This window comes from Leptonychotes weddellii, chromosome 13, assembly GCF_054177405.1.
Source record: "Leptonychotes weddellii isolate Sample4059 chromosome 13, ASM5417740v2, whole genome shotgun sequence".
NCBI classification, from domain to species: Eukaryota; Metazoa; Chordata; class Mammalia; order Carnivora; family Phocidae; genus Leptonychotes; species Leptonychotes weddellii.
In genome coordinates, this window is record NC_138381.1 from 77660951 (window position 1) to 77671277 (window position 10327).

Genomic DNA, 10327 nt, shown 5'->3' on the forward strand with positions numbered 1-10327 from the left:
CAACAGTGCCCTCAACACAACCAGTCAGAAGATTAAGACTGACACACGCTACGAAGGATGCAGAAGTGGGTCGCCCCCGGGGGTGGGCAGGGAAGGGACGCCCGAAAGAGCAGGAGGGCCCTGATGAGAGATGTCAGGGGAGACCAGGCAGAGGAGGCTGCAAAGGGCCTGAGGCAGAAGTAAACCTTGAGGCCACAGGACCGCGGGGTGAGCCAAGGCCAAGGGCTGGGATGGTGCTCTAAGTGGGACGTGTGGTCCTTGGACGGTTTTAAGGGGGGCGGGCTTCTGGTTTTCAACATCTAACTGGGTCTGGCAAACCAGCACGAGGAAAGACTCAGTCACCTTCCAGGGGTCCCTGAGCTCACCCCCTTCCTCATGCCCTTCACACCCCACATGCTTTCCCCTTCTGGTTGTTGCATTTGCCCTAAGAGAGTTGGAAATGAAGAATGAGGGCCATGGGCTCAAGCCATCATCCTTCTGGAAATCTGTGCGCCCCACACAGCTGGGAGGAGAGTGGCTTGTCCAGGGCCCCAGAGGGAGCAGAAGCACCAGCTAGGGGATTAAGAGGGGGGAAATCGGTGGCTGGGACCAAGATGCTGGCAGAGCTGCCGGAGTCCACCTATGTTTTGGAGGCTGAGCGGTGGTAGGTGCTGATGGACGCCGCTGGAGGTTCGAGAAGAGGAAGGTAAACTCTTCAGCCTGAACACAAGGACACGGTGGAGATGTGAACTGGGCCAGAAAGACTAAGGGAGGGGTGGGTGGAGAAGGGAGTGCGAATCCCAGACATTAAATCTGTTCTACTTTGTATTGTATTTTTCAAAATGGTGCACATCCATGAGGAAACAATCTGATGAATCCAGAATCCGGCGGGCCTGCTTCTCCAAAGTCAATGTCACTATTTAGGAAATAAAATAAGGCAGAGCATTGTCCTAGACTGAGAGAGGAAGGAGTGTTGAGTGAAGGGAGAGAAGGTTTGCACTCCCCTCGGCAACAAAGGGAGAGGCCCCCTGGCCTGACAACATGCCTACAGAGGTGGCTTAAGCCACGGTCACCTAACTATGGTTTTCCAAAGTCATATCTCTGAGGTACACTGGTAGGGAAGTCGGTGCCATGTCTGCCCCGGCCCCCAAGATCAGCCCCCGTCCAATAAAAGTTGCTGACGACATGGCCAACGCAACAGACGATGGATGGAGGGGTCTGAGGGTGACAGTGTCACTGAGCATCCAGAACCAGACAGGCCCACACTGAGGTGGTACCTTCTGCCTCCACCCGGGTCATCAAAATCCTCAAGGACATCCAAGAGACAGAAAGAAGCAGGAAAGCATTAGACGCAGTGGAAGTATCCCCATTGGTGAGATTGTCAACATTGCCCGACAGATGCACCGCTAGTGTTTGGCCAGAGAACTCTCTGGAGCCATTGCGAGACCCTAGGGACTGGCCCAGCCTGTGGGCTGCAGTGTTGACGGCCGCCACCGCCACGGTATCAGGGGAATGTCCAGCTACTTAAGAACCGGAAAGGAGGGGCGCCTGGGTGGCTCAGTCGGTTAGGCGACTGCCTTCGGCTCAGGTCATGATCCTGGAGTCCCGGGATCGAGTCCCGCATCGGGCTGCCTGCTCGGCAGGGAGCCTGCTTCTGCCTCTGACCCTCCCCCCTCTCATGTGCTCTCTCTCTCTCATTCTCTCTGTCTCAAATAAATGAATAAAAAAAAATCTTAAAAAAAAAAAAGAACTGGAAAGGAGGGGCGCCTGGGTGGCTCAGTCGGTTGGACATCCAACTCTCGGTTTCGGCTCAGGTCATGGTCTTGGGGTCCTGGGACTGAGCCCCACATCAGGGTCCATGCTCAATGGGGAGTCTGCTTGAGATGCTCTCCCTCTGCCCCTCCCCCCTCACACTTGCTCTCAAATAAATGAATAAATCTTAAAAACAAAAAAAAAACTAGAAAGGAAAATGTTTCAGTAAAGGATCATTTGACAACCAGAGAGAGAGAGAGAGAGGGAGTGGTAGGGAGGAAGGGAGGAGAGGGGGAGGGAGCGGGAGGGGGAGAGATGATACAGCATAAATCTTTATTGGATCCTGGTTCAAAAAATAAATTGGCTATACAGACATTCTTGGGATGATTAAGAAAATCTGAATGTAGGCTGGATCATAGATAAAATTATGGTTATTCATGGTACTGGATGATAATGGCATCGTGGTTGTGTAAGAGGATGCCCTTCTTAGGAAAGACTAGAAGAATCACTCTTTAGGGATCAAAATATGATGTTTGCAATTTGCTTTCAAATGATTGAGCTAGATAGATAAAGCAAATACAGCAAAATGTAAATTACTGAATCCAGGGGGAGGGTTCATTACACTATTTATTGTATTGTTCTTTCTTCCTTTGCTCATTTTGATTTTTTTTTTTTGAAGGTGGTAACATAGCCAGCATCAAGTAGTGCCTCATGATTGGTCAAATCCAGTGGTTCTCAAGGGTGGGAGAGGGGCTTGGGACTTTGGGAGTCCGGTGACATTCTTGGCTGTCACAACTGGAGGCTGCCGGCATCTAGTAAATAGAGGCCAGGGATGCTGCGGAACACCCTACAGTGCCCGGGACGGCCCCCACACCACAGAATTACCGAGGCCAAAGGTCCATAGTACTGAGTTTAAGAAACCCCGGTCTCCTACCAGTCTGGCCTGTTCTGATCAATGAGACCTGAGGGTAGGTCCTTGAAGACGTTTATTGTCTTCATAAAAGATGCGGATATGGGGGCACCTGGGTGGCTCAGTCGGTGAAGCGTCTGATTTTGGCTCAGGTCATGATCCCGGGGTCCTGGGATCGAGTCCTGCATCGGGCTCCCTGTTCAGCGGGGACCCTGCTTCTCCCTCTGCCCTCCCCCCACTCATGATCTCTCTCTCTCAAATAAATAAATAAATCTTAAAAAGAAAAAAAAAAGATGCGGATATGGCCGAGTTCATTCCTCCCCCTTCCTGTTCTGAGTACAGATGGGATATCTGGAGCTGTGGCCAAAGGAGGCTCACAGAATCCCAGGGCAGGCCCTTGCTGCCCACATCCAAACTTCTTGTTGAGTGACAAAATCAACACCCCTTTGTTTAATCCTCTGCGATTTGTTCTTTCTGTTTCCTGTAGCCAAAAACACTCCTCGCTTCACGCACTGCTGTTGAGTCTGATTCTGATTCTAGCTGGCAGACCAACAAGATTTCAGCAATCTCTGCTCTGGTTAGAGCCCCCCCTACGCTTCTCTTCTGCAAGTAAATAGTTAAGTGCTTCCACGGGAGCCAGTGGAGGGGCCGAATGGCTTAAATAGGGAAACAAGGACTCCCCAAGTCATGACCTGACCCTGCTATGAGACAGAAACAAATTCCTCCCAGGCTTGGAGGTGGGGCTGGACCCTAGTCACTCACTGCTGTCAGGTATTACTATTTATTTTGTATTCTTTTATTATTTTAATTTTTAAATTTTTCTTTATTTTGTACTTTTGTTTTTAAAGACTTTATTTATTTATTTGACAGAGAGTGAGAGAGAGCACAAGCAGGGGGAGCGGCAGAGGGAGAAGCAGGCTTCCTGCTGAGCAGGAGCCCGATGCGGTGCTCGATCCCAGGGCCCGGGGACCATGACCTGAGCCGAAGGCAGATGCTTAACCGACTGAGCCCCCCAGGTGTCCTTTATTTTGTATTTTTTATTTATTTATTTATTTATTCATGAAAGTCAGAGAGAGAGAGAGAGAGAGAGAGAGAGGCAGAGGCAGAGGGAGAGAAGCAGGCTCCCCGCCTAGCAGGGAGCCCGATGCGGGACTCGATCCCAGGACCCTGGGATCATGACCTGAGCCGAAGGCAGACGCTTAACCATCTGAGCCACCCAGGCGCCCCTATTTTGTAGTCTTAAAAGCATCCTTTATTAATTACTCATTGAAGGCCTTTGATCATAAAACGCCACCACTTTACTAATTGTTCAGATCTATGCAGCTTGTCTCAAGGCAGTGATATTTGGCTCTGTCTGCTAGTTCAATGCCTCACACAAGAACCTGGTTCTTTTTTTTTTTTTTTAAGATTTTATTTATTTATTTGAGAGAGAGCATGAGTGAGAGGGGCAGAGGGAGAGGGAGAAACAGACTCCCCGCTGAGCAGGGAGCCCTATGTGGGGCTCGATCCCAGGACCCCAGGATGATGACCTGAGCCGAAGGCAGACGCTTAACGACTGAGCCACCCAGGCGCCCCAAGAACCTGGTTCTTTTTTTTTTTTTAAGATTTTATTCATTTATCTGACAGAGACAGACACAGCGAGAGAGGGAACACAAGCAGGGGGGAGTGGGAGAGGGAGAAGCAGGCTTCCCGCCAAGCAGGGAGCCCGATGCAGGGCTCGATCCCAGGACCCCGGGATCATGACCTGAGCCAAAGGCAGACGCCCGACGACTGAGCCACCCAGGTGCCCCAAGAACCTGGTTCTTAATCCAGTTTTCTTTTCAAGAAAATTAGGAGACCCAGTAGGGGTCATTTAAGCACTTCTAGAGCTGTCTTGTTTTGGGAAGTACTAATGAAGAGCCCATGAAAGACTACATCTCATCCCTAATGACTCTGTCAGTGTCCTAGGGAAACAGCAGGGCCTGAAGTGATCCGCCCAGTAATTACTTTTTTTCCCTTCAGCCTAAACTTAACATGTGGATGCCATAAATGATTTATTCCAAAACTTTCAGGATTCTCTTGTGGCAGGGAAATACTTGGTGGAAAAAAGTCTAATCTGTTTTTAAATATGTTTTTTTAAAGATTTTATTTATTTATTTGACAGAGAGAGACACAGCGAGAGAGGGAACACAAGCAGGGGGAGTGGGAGAGGGAGAAGCAGGCTCCCCGCTGAGCAAGGAGCCGGATGCCGGGCTCGATCCCAGGACCCCGGGATCATGACCTGCGCCAAAGGCAGACGCTCAACTGACTGAGCCACCCAGGTGTCCCCCAATTTTTTTTTAAAGATTTTATTTATTTATTTGAGAGAGAGAGAATGAGAGAGAGAGAGAGCACATGAGAGGGGGGAGGGTCAGAGGGAGAAGCAGACTCCCTGCCAAGCAGGGAGCCCGACGTGGGACTCGATCCAGGGACTCCAGGATCATGACCTGAGCCGAAGGCAGTTGCTTAACCAATTGAGCCACCCAGGCGCCCCCAAATATTTTTTTAATAAAAGAAAAATAAGAACAGGACCTCTTTTTTTTTTTTTTTAAAGATTTTATTTATTTATTTGAGACAGAGAGAATGAGAGACAGAGAGCATGAGAGGGAGGAGGGTCAGAGGGAGAAGCAGACTCCCTGCCGAGCAGAGAGCCCGATGCGGGACTTGATCCCGGGACCCCAGGATCATGACCTGAGTCGAAGGCAGTCGCTTAACCAACTGAGCCACCCAGGCGCCCCAAGAACAGGACCTCTTAAGACCTGTGTAGGCCCTAGACATTTTTACTTTGGACAGCACAACCAAATATTAAACATGTCATATCGTAGCCTACATTAAAAGGTACCCACATTTGGGGCACCCAGCTGGCTCAGTCAGTGGAGTGTGCGACTCTTGATCTCAGGGTTGTAAGTTCGAGCCCCACACTGGGTGTAGAGATTACTTAAAAAATAAAATCTTAAATAAATAAATAAAAATTTTAAAAATAAAAAAGTAAAAGGTACCCACATTAGATACAATTCCCTACATCAGAGTTGAGGTGGGTGTCAGTTTGTATGTTGTATAGATACTAAAATTTTTAAATTCAAGTTTGTAATTTTCATATGTTGGATACAATGTACTTTTTTTCAGTCTCAAGCATTTTAGTAGGCCTTTGAAAACCCCAGCAACCGGGCCTGTAGAATCTCAGTGGCAATATGGCCCTGGAAAGAAAGAAAAATGAATTCTGATGAAATTCTACATGAAATACATCAAGTAAAAATCATTAGGTATCAAACAAGATTTTTTTAAACAGAAGCAATGACTGCTGGGAATTTGTAATGTCTCTGCAAAAGAAAATGCTGAAGACTGAGACGATAGGAAATTGCTTGCATTGATTTGAACAAGGCCAAATAAGAATCAATCAGGGGCTCGATGAGGGGATGGTATCTACCTCCAAGATGATTCCAGTGGTCCCCCACCTCCCGGGATCCATGCCCTGTGTCGTCCCCTCCTACAGTGGGCAGGGTGGCCTGTCACCAATAAGGTATTGTAGAAATGTAGGGGTGTGACTTCCAAGGCTAGATCATAAAAGACATGGCATCCTTCACGGTGTGTTTGCTTGAGTGACTCACTCTGGGGGCAGCCAGCGGCCATGTTGGGAGGTCGCTGACGCAGCCCTAATAAAAGGTACCAACATCAGCATCATCTTGCCAGTCTGTGAGTACACCATCTCAGCAGTACCTCCTCCAGCCACAGCCAAGCCTTCAGGTAGGACTGCAACATCATGAGAGACCCAAGAACCACTAGCTACACATCACTCGAATTCCTGACCCACAGAATCTTGCATGACTAAGCTGCCACGTTTGGGGGGTCATTTGCTCGACAGCGTTAGGTAACGAATACATCAGGTACTTAGGGTAACTAATCAGTGAACACAGGAGGCGTCAGAATTGTGGCTGGTTGCCTACCTAGCAGCCAGTCCTAACTTATCCTTCCTCCTTATGGAACCTCAATGTCCACTTGAGTTAGGGATGGCAATCTCACCCCCAGGAGAAGATCCCAGCTACAATTGGTCAATCATTGCCCACCCCATTCCCTTTGCTAGCAAATGACTTAAGAACATGCATTTGTGCATCAATGTCCACAATAGCCAAACTATGGAAAGAGCCCAGATGTCCATCGACAGATGAATGGATAAAGAAGATGTGGTATATATATACAATGGAATATTATGCAGCCATCAAAAAATGACACTTTGCCATTTGCAACAATGTGGATGGAACTAGAGGGTATTATGCTGAGCAAAATAAGTCAATCAGAGAAAGATAATTACCGTATGATCTCACTGATATGTGGAATTTGAGAAACAAGACAGAGGATCATAGGGGAAGGGAGGGAAAAATGAAACAAGACGAAACCAGAGTGGGAGACAAACCATAACAGACTCTTAATCATAGGAAACAAACTGAGGGTTGCTGGAGTGCGGGGTGGGGTGGGAGGGATGAGGTGGCTGGCTGATGGACACTGGGGAGGGTATGTGCTATGGTGAGCGCTGTGAATTGTGCAAGACTGATGAATCACAGACCTGTACCCCTGAAACAAATAATACATTATATGTTAATAATAATAAAAAAAAGAACAGGCATTTGCTTGATGTCTGGAAACACAGGAATGCTGTTATTTTAAATTTTTCAATATTTTTCTGATTTTTCGGGCGCCTGGGTGGCTCAGTTGGTTAAGCGACTGCCTTCGGCTCAGGTCATGATCCTGGAGTCCCGGGATCGAGTCCCGCATCGGGCTCCCTGCTCAGCGAGGGGTCTGCTTCTCCCTCTGACCCTCACCCCTCTCATGCTCTCTCTCTCATTCTCTCTCTCAAATAAATAAATAAAATCTTAAAAAAAAAATTAAAAAAAATATTTTTCTGATTTTTCATTTGGAGCAAACAACTCTTGTTTTGAGAAAACACTTCTGTGAGTGTTTCAACCCAAAGGGAAAGCCAAACTTCTATTCTGGATGAAATTTGAAGAGCAAGAACCTAATTTTCCTGTGAATTAATGTCAGCTTTGTCTTCAGGTAGGTGGGACTGCATCTTCAACGTGTGTGGACATTAGATGGTGTCACTGGAGTGCAAGATAAGTCTCTTTTTTCCTTACACCTGGCCCCAGTGAAGGTGGGGTTTGACTCTAGATTCAAAGGACAGCCAAAAATACCCCTACAGGGCCAAAGAAGGCTGCCGGTTCAGGACCAAAGAGAGAGATGGCCTCTCAGGGGAGGGAACTCACCCATGGAGCATTAATATCTGCAACATACAACTGTGACTTCACGTTGTGATTTCTTTTTAATATCTCTTCATCTGACTCAAAAGAAAAGAAAGGGAAGGGAAGGGAAGGGGAGGGAAGGGAAGGGAAGGAAAGGAAAGGTAAGGAAAAGAAAGGAAAGGAAAAAAGCAACAGCCTACACTCAGCTATAATAAGGGAAAGAGAGAACAGCTGGGTTTCTGAGGCAGCCCAGAGAAAGTCATCACAGCCCAGAAAAGCCACATTGAAGATGGCAGGAAGTCACTGGCAGAATTCCCCAGAGCAGTAGGCTGGCTGTGTGAGTGACAACGGACTAGGAGCACAGATTTGTTGGAAGTGTAAGCATCATTAGGGGCTTAGGGAGGGGCTTCCTAGAAGCAGTCCCACCCACGCAGTACAGATTTTTGTCATAGGGGCTTAAAGGAAATGCTGACCCTTCCACACCGGCTCACACTGACGCTGGGGTCCACCTCCCTGGTCCTTCCTGCCTACATTACAACGGGTCACTCCCCTGCCATAGTCCAGCCTGATGGGCTTCACCCTTCCACTCCATAGAACTTGGGTTTTCAACGCATTTTAAGATTCATTTGACAGCTTGTAAATATGTCCTGTTTAATAGAACCATCTCTGAGAGATAAATGTGTCCTAATCATTGTTTCCTGTCAAAACCTATACTCTAACCATAAGAGGAAGAAAAGCAGTAAGAACAACTAAAAAATTAAAAAATAGTTTCAGCAGGGGCGCCTGGGTGGCTCAGTTGGTTAAGCGACTGCCTTCGGCTCAGGTCATGATCCTGGAGTCCCTGGATCGAGTCCCGCATCGGGCTCCCTGCTCAGCGAGGAGCCTGCTTCTCCCTCTAACCCTCCCCCCTCTCATGTACTCTCTCTCTCTCATTCTCGCTCTCTCAAATAAATAAATAAATCTTAAAAAAAAATAGATTCAGCAGTTTCAACAACAATAAAATAAATGAGCATGTAGCCCTTTTCTGGTCAATGATGGCAAGTCTACTGTGGGGACTTCCAGGAAAGATTTTTTTTTTTTGCTCCTAACAAGAGTCACAGGAAGGAGATGTCACTTTTTCTTCCTCTGGACATCGTCGGATCTGTATGTGATGTCTGGAACTGCTCAGCCATCTTGCTGATGACCCCCCCAAAAAAGACCACACAGAAGAGGCCGGAGCCCTAGCTCTGAGTCTCTTGTTATAAAGGTAATGTATAGCCAAACTATGGGAAGAGCCCAAATGTCCATTGACTGATGAATCGATAAAGAAGATGTGGTACGGGGCATGTGAGTGGCTCAGTTGGTGAGGCATCCAACTCTTGGTTTCAGCTCAAGTCACGATCTCAGGGTTGTGAGATGGAGCCCCGAGCTGAGCTCTGCACTCAGCACAGAGTTTGCTTGTCCCTCTCCCTCTGCTTCTCCCCCCACTTGCACTCTCTCTCAAATAACTAAAATCTTTAAAAAATATACGTGATATGTACATACAATGGAATATTACTCAGCTATCAAAAAGAATGAAATTTTGCCATTTGCAACAGCATGGAAGGAGCTAGAGTATATCGTGCTAAGTGAAATAAGTCAGAGAAAGACAAATACCGTATGATTTCACTCATAGGTGGAATTTAAGAAACAAAACAGATAAGCATATGGGAAGGAAACAAAAAGAGAGAAGGAGGGAGGCAAACCATAAGAGACTTTTTTAGAAGATTTTATTTATTTATTTGACAGAGAGAGACACAGTGAGAGAGGGAACACAAGCAGGGTGAGTGGGAGAGGGAGAAGCAGGCTTCCCACGAGCAGGGAGCCCGATGTGGGGCTCGATCCCAGGACCCTGGAATCATGACCTGAGCCGAAGGCAGACGCTTAACAACTAAGCCACCCAGGCGCCCCACCATAAGAGACTCTTAATGACAGAGAACAAACTGAGGGTTGATGGAGGGAGGTGGGTGGGGGATGGATGGGCTAGATGGGTGATGGGCATTAAGGAGGGCACATGTTATGATGAGCACTGGGTGTTGTATGTAAGTGACGAATCACTGAATTCTACCCTGAAACCAGTATTACCTTATATGTTAACTAACTAGAATTTAAATAAAAAAGTGAAACTAACCAAATAAATAATAAAGATAATGTATTTCCCTATGGTTTAGGCCCACTGGTTTTCTATTACTGGAAACATTCTGATACAGTAGGGGCTCAATAAAGTTTTAATTAAGTGGATACCTACATTTGCTAGAAATAGGATCCCCAATAGTAACTTATTAATAAGTGGTAGTCACTTATTATTTTCAAGCTATATTTGAACTTCCTCAATACAATTCTTTGGTAACAACAGTTTGATTAAAAAGTATTTCACCAGTGGAATGATAGCAATACTTTCTTTTTTTTTTTTTTT

General features: G+C 46.9%; 1 pseudogene; it reads left to right on the plus strand.

The window, feature by feature from the left end:
* The first annotated feature begins 949 nt into the window (after nucleotides 1–949).
* On the plus strand, nucleotides 950–1068 carry LOC115944080 (U6atac minor spliceosomal RNA; annotated as a pseudogene).
* The last annotated feature ends 9259 nt before the right edge of the window (nucleotides 1069–10327 follow it).